Here is a 15,167-nt window from a genome sequence, read left to right on the forward strand (position 1 = left end):
TAAGCTTCTGCCCGTCATTTCATCTCACGGTGGTAAAAAGCAAACAAACAAAACTCTCTCTCCTACTTATGTAGATCAAAGTTGGAATGTTTCTTTCAAAGTCACCCAGGAGGAAAAGGGTTAGTGATGGCACAAGGTGTTCACAAGCCCCCTTCCTCTGGGAGAACTGAAGCTAATCAGCTCTACTCTAAAAGGAGCAAGTTGGGGATGAAGCATAGTCATGGTGAATAGGAAATGCACTGATTCTATGTATCCCTCTAGCAGCCTCTGTGGAGTACAGAACAAAGCTTGCTCACCTTTAATGACCTGGAAATGCTGGCTGCCCTCCCACGGGGGTGAATGTTCCCTTTACCTACCCAAGGCAGTGGCCCTTGCTGGCACAGAAAGATGGACTGTGCAATAATGACCGTACATCCCACAGAAGGATTGTTATGCAAGCCATCTGATATCCATGTTCATAAAAGGCATTTGCATGCACTATGATACCCTGATCTAGTCAAACTTTAGGATTCATTTCATTATTCCAGAAATGTAAGATGGTTAAAGATTTGGTTAAACTAAGATTCTGGGGCAGGAAAGAAAAATATTGGTCTGTCTAAAACTTTAGAGTTGAAAAATCAGAAGGATAAAAAAGCTAATAGAAGTAGCAGTATTCTCCTCCTTGGCACCTTGCTATTATGCACAGATCTGTTAGAATAGGCTTCCAGGAGCCTTTTTTTAAAATTCCACCACCAAACAGAAGGGAAGGTTGGGATGATTTCCCTGCCTTTTGAATCCATTCCATATCCAGCTACTGCTAAATCATCAGAAATGACATTCCCCTTGAACATGTCCCCATTGTTCCATTAAACGAACAAACAAACTTCCAAAAGGCAAACTTTTTCCATGGGAATTGAACAAATGGCAGCCATTTAAAAGTGTTTCCTAGACAACAATGTTGTAGAGCTCCTTCAAAGCTTAGGGGATTGTTTACTTGTGGAAAGGGAAGTTCTGTATCACCCCATCACGGAACATTGAGATATATGGCAGAAGGGACCCCTAGGTACTTGGTTGGTAGTAAATTTTTAATTTCCTAGATCCTATTTAAGATGAGGTTTTTTTGGCCAGAGTGTTAAGGGTGAGTGGACAGAAAAAACATGTCTAACTTGTACTCCAGTTCATGTCTAATTTGTACTGCAAATCCTATACAAAGCTTGCCCCCCCCACCACCCCAAAAAAATGAAAACCAAGACAAACTTGAATATTGGATTCAACACAAATTTAAGGCGAAAAATTGAGAGTAATTAACCTCTGGAACAATTTATCAAGGGTCATGGTAGATTCTCCATCACTGACAATTTTTAAATCAAGATTGGATGCTTTTCTAAAAGTTATGCTCTTGGAAATATTTTGGGGAAGTTCTATGCCCAGGAGATCAAACTAGATTATCACAATGGCCCCTTCTGGCCTATGAACACACAGTCCTAATACTTAGCCTACTCTCTGAACATACAAGCAAGAAAAGCTCAGAGCAAACTGATTTTAAAATAATATAAATTATTTAAGAAGTGAGCTGTACAAAGAATTGTACTACAAGTCAGCAGTGCAATTTTATGGTCTGAATGGTCTTAGCTATGATGAGTTATGACATTACCTGAACCTCCTCATTTGTTTCTTTAAAACATTCTTAGACAGCTGTTTTATCATACACATCCAGTTAATCTTAAATGGAAAACAGGTGTTTTTTTTTTTAATTTGCCTACCATAAACTGATAGAATAAATCACCATTTTTTGTATTTAAAGCTAGACTGAAATCAACTTATAGCTAGACTTGGTACACACCACATACATTATAACTTCACTGTACTGGAATGCTGGTCACGAATGATCAACACCCTGAATGAGTTTGAGGTGCAAATACTGAAGGCAATAGAATGTTGTCCAATACCTGGTTGAAGCATGAAAAAAAACCTTCCTAGATATGAAATTTTAAGTCTTTTGCAAAGCTATAAATTTATTACAATACCGGAATCCAGCAGTTTTCAATCAAAGTGAGCCTGCCTGCCGCTGCTGCAGTAGCAGAATACTCACTTCTACAAATGGAAAAAGCAAATGTGGCATCTAATTGGCATGTTACATTTTACAAAAGTCTTCTTTAAAGTCTTTTATGCTGCCAAGGCCTCAACTAAGCAAAAAAATTGTCCCTGTCTGTAGCTGAGTACCTGCAAGGATAATCCTGATTCTGTTGCTGGAAAATACAGATGATCACAACCATACAATATCTGCTAAGTCTTCAGCTCCACCTGGGTCCCATATCTAGCGTATGTTGTGGATTTGCCTGCACTGGGACACTTAATGTGACCTTTGGTAATGGCATCAGGAAACCTCTAATTCTGGGAAACGTCTTTGCTATTTGTTGTGATAATTTAAAACAAAATTTTCAGACTGTAGAGTGCCATTAAAATTTGGATTAGTCAGGATTAACACTCATTGGGGAGTGGAAAATTCATTAGTAAGCCTCTTTGCCTCCCTCATTCCCATCCCCATCCAATACACTGCAGCTAAGCTTGGTGTCAATTTTAAAAAATACTTTTCGGGCCCCAATAAGTTTATAATCAATATGTTATGATTGACCAGCTATAAATATTACCTTTTTAAAGGAGATGTATTTAAACCAAAACTAATTTAATCAGAGGTCTACATTCTTGGGCTATTTTGGGGTATGTTTTTAATTTGCTTGCCCTCTCATCCCTTGGGTTTATTTCCTCTGTGGACTACAGCTATTCCCAGCCAATGAATGCATTCTGAATACAGTAGAACTTTATTGGTGTAGACCATGATTTCAAAAGCATAACACAAGTCTGTAGTATAAGAGGTATTAAAGCCCTTTCAGGGCTCGTTGTGTAAGAAGATGTTTTTATTACAAGTCCAGTAATAAGTTAGATTTAACATGGCCAATCAGAGGGAATCTTTTATTAAATCTTTTTTTTTTTCTTTTCCTGTTTCCTAGTTACACAGCTGGAAGGAGGAAGCATTCTCCAAGTTCTGAGCTGTAGTAATTCAGAGGATATCCTTGTCTCTCCCCACCTTCCTATAAATAAATTGGAGAACTTCTCTAAAAATCTGTCTCTAAAAACCAGTGTGTACAACTCCAAAGCTTGTTCATTAGATGATTATTGTAAGCTACATGTTTTCCTGTTGTATGTATGTATAACTGCCAATAATGATAAAAAGAGGTGCATACACCCAGATTTATTGTGGAATCTCTGACTTAGTTATAAGGATCCATAAATAAATGTATATCCCTGATTATCTACTTACAACAAAACTTGGTGGATAACTCCATTTGCATGGAATTACTCCTGATTCACACCAGTGTGAACAAGAAGAAACTTTGGCTCCCGGTCTTTAGGATTACAAGACTACTTATTGGCCTAGTCCTGCATTTTGTAGAACTGTTTTCTATCTTCCTCTAACTGTATATAGCTTTTTGGATGTACCATCTCAGTGTGATATCACCTCTAATTTGCTATTGATATAGCAAAAGGACCTACCTAAAATGATACTAACCTAGTACTTTTTCTTTAAAGCACAATGAGCTTCTCTTGCCTTTTGTTTCCAGTTGCAAGTACTCAGATTTATTTCTAGGACTAGATCTCATCCATTTACAGGCATTCAAAGGAGAGTTCTTAAAAGCCTTCATTCAATGTAGAAGGGAATGGTCAATTTCAACCCTGACCCCACTCACAGTATAAAGAAGTTATTTTATCTCTCTATTTGGTACTGGTGTGACCTATATGGGAGCACAATGTCCATTTATGGTGTCATAATTCAAGGAAAAATTGGAGAGGATTCAGAGAAGAGCCCAGAGAACGATTAAAGGATTGGAAAACACGCCTTTATAGTGGAATACTCGAGGAACTCAATCTATTAAGCTTAACAAACAGAAGGTTAAGGGATGACTTGGGCTATGTCTACACTACAAGGTAGGGCAGTGACTCCTTACTCACATACACATCCTCACATTAGCTCAATGAGAGCTACTGCAAGTGCAAAGAATAGTATAGATGCTGGTACCCTAGGCAGTGGCAATATGGCTGAGCTGATGCATGCATACATACCCATCTGAATCCTGTGTGTACATACTTGGCACAGCTAAGCTGTGCCTTTGCTGCCTGTGTTACTGTGACTGCACTACTATTTATACTCACTTGCTCACATTGAGCTAGTGTGAGTATGTTTACAGGAGCTAGGAATCACACCTAGCCTTGATCACGCTAAAAGTATCTAGGCAGGGAGCAGAAGATTGATAATAGAGGACTTTTCAGTCTAGCAGACAAAGGTATAACAAGATCAACTGCCGATAGCTGAAGCTAGTCAAACTAGAAAGAAAGTGCAGATTTTTAACAATAAAGGGTAATTTACCATTGGAACAATGCAGCAAGGCTTTTGGTGGATTCTCCATCTTTAACTTTTTTAAATCAAGACTTGATTTTTTTTTTTTTTTTTAAAGATATACTTTGTCAGCTAGGAATTAATTCGGGTCAGTCTCAAGGCTTCTGTCACACAGCAGTTCAGAACTGATTATCATAATTGTCCCTTCTGGCCTTTTAATCAATGAAATGTTCAGTTGCTGCAGCAGAATTTCCTGAGTGAAATCTTGGCCTCATTGAAGTCAATAGGAATTTAGCCATTAATTTAAATTGAGCCATTTTGTTACATCTTTACTGGAGTTCTAAGTATCCAAAGCTACTGTAGAATTAATAACTAAAACAAGACCCTGTTCTCTGCAACTTGCTTCATCATTCAGCCCCTAGCACTGGCTTTCTGGGTGAAAAACAATGTAGAATTTGCTGTCTTATTGCAACACATGCACCCTAAAACAGGTTATGCACATTTAGGGTTAGATAAATGTCTTCTTGCTACTACTAATTTGCCACTAGTGTATCATCTTAGCAATATCTGAATAATAAGCACAAGAAAGCCTTGTACAACAATAGCTGTAGAAAAACAAGCTCAATCATGTTTTCCCTTCTCAGGAAAACTGTATGTTTTGTTAGGTGGATATAAAGCAGAAAGCTGACGGCACTTTTCAGATAGCAGATGTAAATAGCAACACTAGCAGTTGGAAACATCTTATATTGAACTAAATTAGTTGATGTGAAAGTTATTGAAGGCTTGTCTTCTAATTCAATATAACTTGCCACTGAATATGACCTTACAGTGTCATGTTCACTAGCATTATATTGACTATGATTTTGCAGTTAGTGTGGACAAGGTCAAATCATAGTCAACTTAGTGTCATTTGGTTAAACCCTTGTCCCAGTAGATCAAGGTTGAAGTTTAGGTTCTGATCCAGTATCTCTCATCAGGGCCTATCACTTGCTGGCCCAAGGTCCAGGAATAGGTCTCCAAAGTCATTGTATCAGCACCTGTAGCTTGCCAGACTCCGTTCAAGGCATGGACTCAGCTCACTGGCAAAGCACATTTTACTTTTCAAGCCACAGCACAGGCCTCTATTACTACTTAGCACTGCAGATTAAAGTAGATGAAAATAGGAATGGGAAGATTAGCAATTCTCATGGACTTATATTGTCATGTGTTTGAATTGCAGCATTGTGTGTGAGGGGGTATGACATCAGGAAGTGAAAGGGGACAAAGGAAAAAGAAATACATGTTCCCAAGCAGGCCATGGGCAACCAGACAAAAGTGTGTGTGTTCTTGTGTGTGCATAGCATGAAACTGTATAGGGTTGCCCTCTAATCATACACTCCACTCACTCCCCACCCACACCATGGATGGCCAGGAGGGGAGAGGGAACTCACAGGGCCATTCTGTTTCCCCTGGATTTTCACTAGTCGTGGGAAGCACGTGACAGTATTTCCATTTTCCTAGTGAAAGGGCACTCTGTCTCTTTCCTTCTGTCTCCCTGAAGGGGCAGGAGAACCAGCAAGGGGGAGAGATCTTTCTGTAGAAGAAAGTGGACTCGCAGCTTGAATAATTATTCTCCCATGTGGTATTGGTTTTGCATCATCTACAGGTAGAACTTGAGCCCACAAGCTCTTCCTATCTGTACTGCACCAGAGGAGTTCTTACTTCACCAGCCAGTGAAGTGGCAGGTAGAGTGGGAACCAAGATTCCCCAAGCCTGGGAGAGCATGGGACAGGGAGGTCTGTCACTAGCAGAGGTGGAGGATATGTGCTCTCCCATACTCCCCCTTATTTTAACCCCCAGGGCACAAGTTGCTTGCTGCCACTATTACATTGATTTATTCTATTATTACAGTTTCAGCTAGTGGCCCCAAGGGTGCTAAGGGCTTTAATGGGCAAGGCATTGTACAAACACAGAGAGAGAGAGAGAGAGAGAGTCCCTGCCCTGAAGAGCTTACAATATAAATAGACAAGACTCCGAGAACTTAAGCACCTATTAAGGGCCCCAAGACACACAGGAAGTCTGGCTCAGATCTCCTGAGTCAGGCTAGTGCCTCAACCACAAAACCCTCCTTAAACTCATTAGAAATTAGGTTTTATTACAAATACAGGAGAACCCAGTTTCTGAAAGCCTTCAGAGAACTTTGTAGAAATGGGGTTGTGAGGAGGGGGTGCAAGGCATTGCAAAGCATGGTGCCTATTTCTCTTGGGGGTATCAGTAAACTGGGAGTCTTGATTAACTAGAGTTCAAAATCAGGGATGTGGTATAATAATCAAAAGGGGCTGTAAGAGTCCCTTGGATCTATGTAACCATTTCATACTCACCACTATGGTGAGTGCCTTACATGCAGGGCCAGCTCTACCATTTTTGCCGCCCCAAGCAAAAAAAAAAAAAAAAAAGCCCCTGGACGGTGCTGCCCCAAAAATGCCTGAAGCCGGCCCTGCTTACATGGGACCATCAGGAACCTTTAGAGGTTGTCTTGTTTTACTTGCCCCTCTTCCTGTAGGGAGGAGAGTGTGCACATCTTTTTTAAATTATTATGTAAATTTTAATGGTGTAACGAGAAAGCAAGGGCAGAGGTGAGTCATACAATTTTAACTGAAGGCAGTGAGATTCATAGTCATATGAAAAAGTACATATATTTTATGGCTTATCTGGTAAAGAAACCATGTGGAATGAATGTATTAAGCAAATGTATATACCTGTAACAGGATACCTGACAGCTCCTAGACAAAGTACGTTCACTTGACTGGAACTTCGATTACTGTCTGTTTTCTGATTCCCCCTAGCGCTCTCTCCTCCAGCAGAAATAGTTATATCCCAAGCAAAAACAATGTTCCATCCTGTCAAACTGGGCTGGAAAGGGGAGGAGGGCATAAAACATCAGAACAATTAAAATGGTTTATTTTTAATAGTGTCTGGAAGTAGTCAGGACTTTTTTTTAGTATAAATAAACAAAGGTCACAAGCAATTATGAGAAAAGCATATGCAGTCTACAAAGCAGTACTGAAAATATAAATAAAGAAAACAGATAATGAAGAATGTTGTGTGGATGGTCCAGTGCAAGAAATTCATGAGAACTTCCTTCAGTATCTTTCATTAGGCTTGATAAGCAATAGTGCAGTGTACTGGCAGAGGGCATTGGCTGGAAATCAGAAGATCTAGGTTCTAGTCCTCTGCTTCCCCTCCCTCATTTGTCTGCTCATGATGTGTGCTGAAATACATGTCCAAATATCTGAACTATTTATCTGCTTTTAGCAATGTTGCCTCAGGAAGTCATCTGCAAGAGGCCCCCATTTCATACTTTTATATTGGGCTTCTTAAAGAGTTATTACACATTCCCAAAAATCCATATCAGTCTAGTAAAAATCATTTCCTGTCTCAGTTAACACCTTATGCATACCAATTGCTATCATTGTGGAGGGTGATTCATTTTATTCCAATTCCAAATGCACTCACATGTTAAGAGAGCACAATTGCAAAAGGGGTGGGAAAATGGTACATTTAGAGTGAAATGAATAAGGAACAATAGCTTTTTAGCAATTCTCAATAGTTATGGATGTCATTTAAAACTGATCCTAAGCTTCATGCATTATTGTAGTGTTAGCACGCTGATAACCAGTTTTATAATACATTGTGCAGCACAGTTATAAATCAGCAACTACAATTGTTTCAATAATCCCTATACAACTGCAATTTGGCTCTCCTGAACATTATTTTTACTCATGCAGTGTATTTCTAGATTCATTTTAAATGCAATTCTTTAATTTGGATCTAATCAACTTCCTCACAACATTGGCAAGCTGCATTTTCACATTATGCTGCAATTTGTTCTCTTTTAACCCACCACAGTCTTTACAGTCAAGTTTACTTGAACATTATGGAGTTGTTGAAAACTTCATAAGTAGTCACCTTTGTTGCCTTTGTCCGGCTTGTCCTCACCCGTCCCTCCATGAACGCAAGTCGACGCCACACCATTCTATTTTGTTGTGAGCACGTTCTTTCCATTTCTGGCCAAAGAGTTTTGTCATAGGATCAGCGTGTTTTCGGTCTGCCCAGCAGTTGCTTGTGGTCTCTGGGGATCCAGTCACTAATGTGAGTTGTCCACCTATTGTTTTGCCTGCAGACTACTCGACCCGCCCATCTTTGCTTTGCATCGTACATTGCCTGCACTACATCGGTCACTTCTGTACGCCTTCTGATCTCTTCATTCCGTATATAATCACAGAGCGATATCTTACACATTTGCCTTTCTAATGCTCTCTGGGTGACAGCAAATTTTTCTTCCTCGGCTTTCGTCGTTGACCAGCTTTCTGCTCCGTATATCATTGCTGGCAGAACAGTGGAGTTAAACAGTTCTTTCCTTTTCAGTTCATCATCCATTAGAGACATCTTTATTTTGTTGAAACTTGCCCACCCCGCCTTTCGCCTCCTACTGCATTCCCTTTGAATGAGTTGTCTCTGCTCAGCTGCTGACCCAGGTAAATATATTTGTTGACCTCCTCGATTTCTTTCCAATTTACAGTGATGATTCCTTCTGTACAATGCTCATTCCACATCCACTTCGTCTTCGACGTGTTCACTTCCAACCCGATATCATGTGAAAGTGTTTGCAGTTGCTGCAATTTGTTCTCCAGTTCTGCTGTGTCCTTTGCCAGTATTACACAGTTGTCAGCGAAGAAAAGATGCGTTAACTGTTCTCCGTCAATTCTGATTCCTTCTTCCCAGTTCAATTTCTTGAACAGCGACTCCAGTACTGCTGTAAACAGCTTCAGTGAGACTGTGTTGCCTTGTCTGACTCCTCTGCATATAGTAATAATGCAGGGGACATTGAATAATGTTATCCAGCAATTGCAGTTAATTTCTTCCAGCAGGTCAATGTACCTCGGGTTCATTCGATTTCATTGAGTGAATTGAGTACAGTGTTAATCTCTACTGAGTCAAATGCTTTTCTGTAGTCGACAAATGCAATACACAAAGGTATTTTGTATTCTTTGCAATTTTTTTGATCTTCCGAACTGAGTGGATGTGATCAATTGTCAAATACCCTGAGCAGAAACCAGCTTGTTCTCTGCTTTCGTGCATTTCAAAATCCTTCTTAATCCAATTGAGTCTGATGTGGGTGAAGACTTTATACACTTGTGAGAGGAGTGTGATCGACAGTAGTTGCTCAGTTCTTCTGGATCGCCTTTCTTCATCAATAGTATTGTTTTTGATTTCTTCCATGCATCTGGAACACGCTTGCTATTGATATAAATGGTGACCTGTTGCGCCAACACTTTGAAGAGACTATCTTCCCCTGCTTTGAGATATTCTGGCCAAATATCATCCACTCCAAGACTCTTCCCTCTCTTTATGTTATGAACTGCATATTCAGTTTCTTCCCACATAACATCTGTAACCTGCCTTCTTCTGTAACCTGCTGCCTTGACGGTCTACGCTGGACATAGACATGCGAGGAGTAGAGGTCATTCCAGAATTTTGTACATATTTCATTCATCTTGCTCCTTTCCGATGTCCTTTCACCATTTTCATCTTTCAGTGCTGCTGGGATAATCTGTTTCAGTCTAAAATCCCTTTCTAACTTCTTCAGACTCTCATTCTTTTCAGCTGCCTCTCTCAATGTTTTCTTTCTAAAGTCTTCATAGTCTTCTTTGATCTTCACACAAATTTCTTTGCACAGTGTTCTGTATTCTTCGCCCATTTTTCTTCTAATTTCATGCGCACCCTCCTCGCCATCAAATTATCATAAGTAGTAGGGGACATCTTTACTTTCAGCCTAATTATGTTGGAATGGAGGAGGCTGTGCTTTTCAATTCATGAGGTAAACTCAAGTAGCTAGGGGGAAACTTAGAAAATGTTTCTCTGAAATTAATCATATGCAATTCAGCTAACTGTGGATAGAAGTATTTTTGGTTTCAAGAAAATACAGGCTAAATCTTATCCATGACATCTAGTTTTTGTACCATAAAACTTGGCTATAGGTAGAGGGCTAGGGATCCTTTAGGAGAGCTAATATTTATATACTGAGATCATCACTATACTAATAGTGGACATTAAGGTTTTCAGAAACCTCTGATTTTACTTGAAGTAACTGGTATTGTAAGTACTTATGTGTTTCTGTGCTGTATGTGTATATGTAAAATAATTAACAGATCCCTAAGGCTGAAGTGTTTCCTTTGTAAGGGCAAGCAGGAACAGTTTAAAATAGAGCCAGACAATACAGAAAGAGTGGTGTGTGGTTGAAATATGTCATGGAGGAGGTGGACTAAGGGTCTTGGTCTTTTGAAGAAGACCATTAAGAAAGCATTCGACTATTTCCAGCATGTGGAGGAGGAAGGAGAGAAGATTCAAGGATGAGAATGAGCAAGTAGGAATGATATTAGAACACAGGAGAGGAGGTGTCTGAGATGAGGCATAAGAAGGTCACCTTATGAAATGCCTTAAAACTGAGGAGGAGAATCTTGCGTGGAAGAAAAATCTTTTTGAAAAGGCTTGAAAGAGAAAAGGTATAGCCAGAACTGTGGGAAAGAAAATTTGGTGGCAACAGTTTTGAGTGGACAGGAGTGGGGAAAGATAGGAAAGTGAGGGGTGCCAAAAAGAGCATTCCAGTTGTCATGTTGAAAGCTAACTAGCATGTGAACTTGTGTCTTGGCAGTGGGGTTTAGAGCAAAGGATATATTTAAAAATATAATAAAGGAAGAAGTGTCAGTAAGAGCCTGGAGAGGAGGCGAGGTTACTGTAGTTGGTAGGATCGTTGCATAGCTGTTCACATTGTTATAATTAAATATGTCAGCACATAGAAATCTCGCTTGTATTTCATTAAATTTCTCATTTGGGTGCAAAATGTGATTCTGGTTAAATCCTTGATTAAAGAAAACTTTAGCCTTAGTTTTAAAAGTTATAGACTATTGCACTATGTTTGTTCGCTTCTAAATCTTTTTGTGTCTCCCATACAGTCATGCTAATTTTTGACCAGCAAACATAGAATAAAACAAATTAATTATTTGAACCACCAGTAATGTACGGAACGCTCTTTATAATGCCATCCTTAGCATTTAAAATGGAATTCAATATAATTGGGTGGCAAGGTAGTGTACTCTTTTATTAGAGAAGAATGTTATAACATAGGCTGCTTAACACTTGGACATATTCAAACATCCATTGTACAAGGATATCCCTCTTTTCAACTTTCTCTTCCAAAGTATAAAATATTCTCTTTCCATACACAGCAAGTTTTAGTTAAAAGCAAAGAAAAAATAACACACAGCAAAGTACAGCTTGAGTTAGTAATGTCATTGTGTCTCACTGAATGCATTATCACAGTAGCCTAGAAATTCACTAATATTCTTGACACAATCTCTTGGTACTTACTCGACTAAAATAGGAAGTAATAGAACACAAACTATTCTTATGTAGCATTGTTAATACATGATCACAAGTACAATCATTCCCAAACCCCCAAATCCTATTATTGATTACTAAAAAAGTGTGTGTTTAGCCAGATTCTTGTCTAAAATTCAGTTTTACTGCTGCACAAAATTCATGTGACTTACATTTTTCCCTCACATAAATTTGCTTTGTCATTTTTGTAGCATTTTCTTGCCCTCTTCCATGTACCCAGATTGTCCTCCTGACATTTTGCCAATTTTCTGCACATCCTCCCACCTTGCTGCCCCTAATAGGATAGAGCAGGAAGTGGGGACAAAAAAATCTTCACAAGTCGGGACAGTAAGGACAAGAATAATCTGCCCCAGTAGTTCTCTGTGGTGGTGGAGGTGAGGGAGAAGAGGAGGTAGAAAGCAGTGAAGCATTGTTTTCGGGGGGAGAGGGGGAGGTAATGCTTGAAGTAGGCTCCTAAACAATACAGGAGCACAGCTCTATCACTGAAGTGTTAGGTACTCTCTATGACATGTACCTTGTCTTGCTGGGCAGCTACAGTACTAAGCCATGTGGGAGCCTTGTCTATCCAAGGGTTTGTCTACACTATACATTATGTCGTTATAATTTATGTCCGTCAGTGTGTGGATAAGCCAACCCCCAGAGCAACGTCAGTTACACCCACCTAAGCGCCAGTGTGGACAGCGCTATGTCAGCGGGAGAGCTTCTCACGCCGACATAGCTACCGCCTCTCATAGAGGTGGTTTTATTATGCCGACGGGAGAGCTCTCTCCTATTGGCATAGAGCGTCTTCACCAGATGTGCTACAGCGGCGCAACTGCGCCACAGTAGTGCTTCTAATATAGACTGTGTAAGAACTACACAGTGTAGGAAAGTACCTGCCATGTGGGGCATTGAAGTGGAAAAAGAATGTACCCTGATCTCATGCATTTAGAAACTGTGTCGGACATGTAAGGTGGCTATAATGAAATCTCCAAATCCAGTGAACTTCTCCTGTGTGGTTTAGGATTCCTAGGTGGCAGTGGTCTCACTTTGCCAAGCCTCTAACTTCTCCCATTTCTCTTACAAGTGCTTCAGCTTCTTTTGTCCTTCATGATGCTATATGACCCCAGTCCCTCCTATTCCCCAGTAAATGCATAATCCAAGAAGTCTGCTCTCCTGGGCTGCTCCTAGGACATGCAGGAGAGTTGTTCCTCTGTTACAAATAAATAATATGCAAGTAAGAGAGAAAAATGAAAAAAAAAACTTTTTACTTTGAATGTTTAGAATGTCAATAAAACTGAAAGTTATGGAATGAATTACTTTGTAATAAAATATGAAGAAATGTTATTCCAGGTTTCTGTGGTGCACACTGCAAGGGATCTTATTGATAGCTGAGGTTCATTTAGCAAGTAAAAGGCAGTGTTAAGATTTTAATGATATCTATATTTGGCTTTTTGCAATAACTCTAATGGCTTCATGGAAAAGCTCAGTTCATTCTTGGGAAACAACTCCTGATCCTGTTTTTTCTCCAAATATTTCTGAATTTGTATTTACCCCTCTGGTAGTGTATAATTGCCCAGCTACAATCACAATTTCAAATGTAATCAATATATTGGTCTCCATTCTGCTACATAACAAATAGAATAGCATTTTTTCCCAGAAGAACTCTAACCTCAGCGACACATTTACTGAACTTTATTGAAACACCTGACCACAATTTTTGTGATAAATCACTTTTTAAAGACAAAAAAGCATATTGTGCTTTCAGACATGATCTGTGCTTAAAAGACATAAAAGGCAATAAGAAGTTCTTTAAATACTTTAAGAGCAAATTTCTCTGCTTAGGGGTAAAGGAGAGATAACTGACAATGTCAAGAAGGCTGAGGTGTTTAATGCCTATTTTGCTTCAGTCTTCACTAAAAAGATTAATGGTGACCAGATGCTCAACACAATTAATATTAAAAGGGGGAAGGAACACAAGCCAAAATAGGGAAGGAACAGGTTTAATACATCCACTTATCTAAATATTCTTTAAGTCAGCAGGGCCTGATGAAGCAATTATCTTTGAGAATTCATGCAGGATGGGTGAAGTCCCAGAGGACTGGAGAAGGGCAAACATAGTACCTATCTTTAAAAAGGAGAACTACAAACCAGTCAGCTTAACTTCAATACCTGGAAAGATACTGGAACCAATTATTAAACAATCAATTTGTAAGCACCCAGAGGATAATATAGCGATAAGGAATAGCCATCATGGATTTGTCAAGAACAAATTATGCCAAACCAATCTTATTTCCTTCTCTGACAGGGTTACTGACTTAGAGGATGGGAGGGAGGTGGAAGCAGTAGACGTGATATATCTTTATATCAGTAGGGCTTTTGACAAAGTCCTACATGACATTCTTATAAGCAAGCTAGGGAAATGTGGTCTAAGTAAAATGACTTTAAGGTGGGTGCACAATTGCTTGAAAGACTGTACTCAAAGAGCAGTTAACAATGGTTTGCTAGTGGAAACTAATAGGATCCCGCAGGGGTCTGTCCTGAGTTCAATACTATTCAATATTTTCATTAAAGACTTGGCTAAGAGAGTGGAGAGTATGCTGATAAAATTTGCAGAAAACACCAAGCTTGAAGGATTGCAAACACTCTGGAGGACAAGATTCAAATTCAATATGACCTTGACAAATTGGAGAATTGGTCTGAATTTAACAAGGTGAAATTCAATAAATATAAATGCAAAGTATTTTACTTAGGAAGGAAAAATCAAATGCAAAACAACAAAATTGGCAATAACTGGCTATGTGGTGGTACTGCTGAAAAGGATCTGGTGGTTTTAGTGGCTCACAGATTGAATATGAGTCAACTATATGATGCAGTTGCAAAAAGATCTAATACCCTGGGGTGTATTAATAGTAGTGTCATATGTAGTCTACTCAGCACTGATGAGGTCTCAGCTGGAATACTGTGTCCAATTCTGAGCGCTACGCTTTAGAAAAGATGTGAACAAATTGGAGAGTCCAAAGTAGAGCAACAGAAATGAAAAAGGTTAGAAAACCTGACCTATGAGGAAAGGTTTAAAAAGCTGGGCACATTTAGCTATGAGAAAAGAAGACTGATTGGGGACCTGAGAACAGTTTTCAAATTCGTAAAGGGCTGTTATAAAGAGGATGGTGATCAATTGTTCTCGGTGTCCACTGAAGGTAGGACAAGAAGTAATCAGCTTTAGCTACCGCAAGGGTGATTTAGTTTAGATATTAGGAAAATCTTTCCAACTATAAGGGTAGTTAAGTACTAGAATTGGTTACAAAGGGAGGTTGTGGAATCCCTGCCAGCAGAGATTTTTAAGGACAAGCTAGACAAACACATGTAATGG

The 15,167-nt window shown here is 39.3% G+C and overlaps 1 pseudogene; it reads right to left on the reverse strand.

Moving 5' to 3' along the window:
• Nucleotides 1–8,349: 8,349 nt before the first annotated feature.
• LOC135881113 (uncharacterized) lies at nt 8,350–10,115 on the reverse strand (annotated as a pseudogene).
• Between the last annotated feature and the right edge of the window lie 5,052 nt (nt 10,116–15,167).

This window comes from Emys orbicularis, chromosome 7 (genome assembly GCF_028017835.1).
Source record: "Emys orbicularis isolate rEmyOrb1 chromosome 7, rEmyOrb1.hap1, whole genome shotgun sequence".
Lineage (NCBI taxonomy): Eukaryota > Metazoa > Chordata > Testudines > Emydidae > Emys > Emys orbicularis.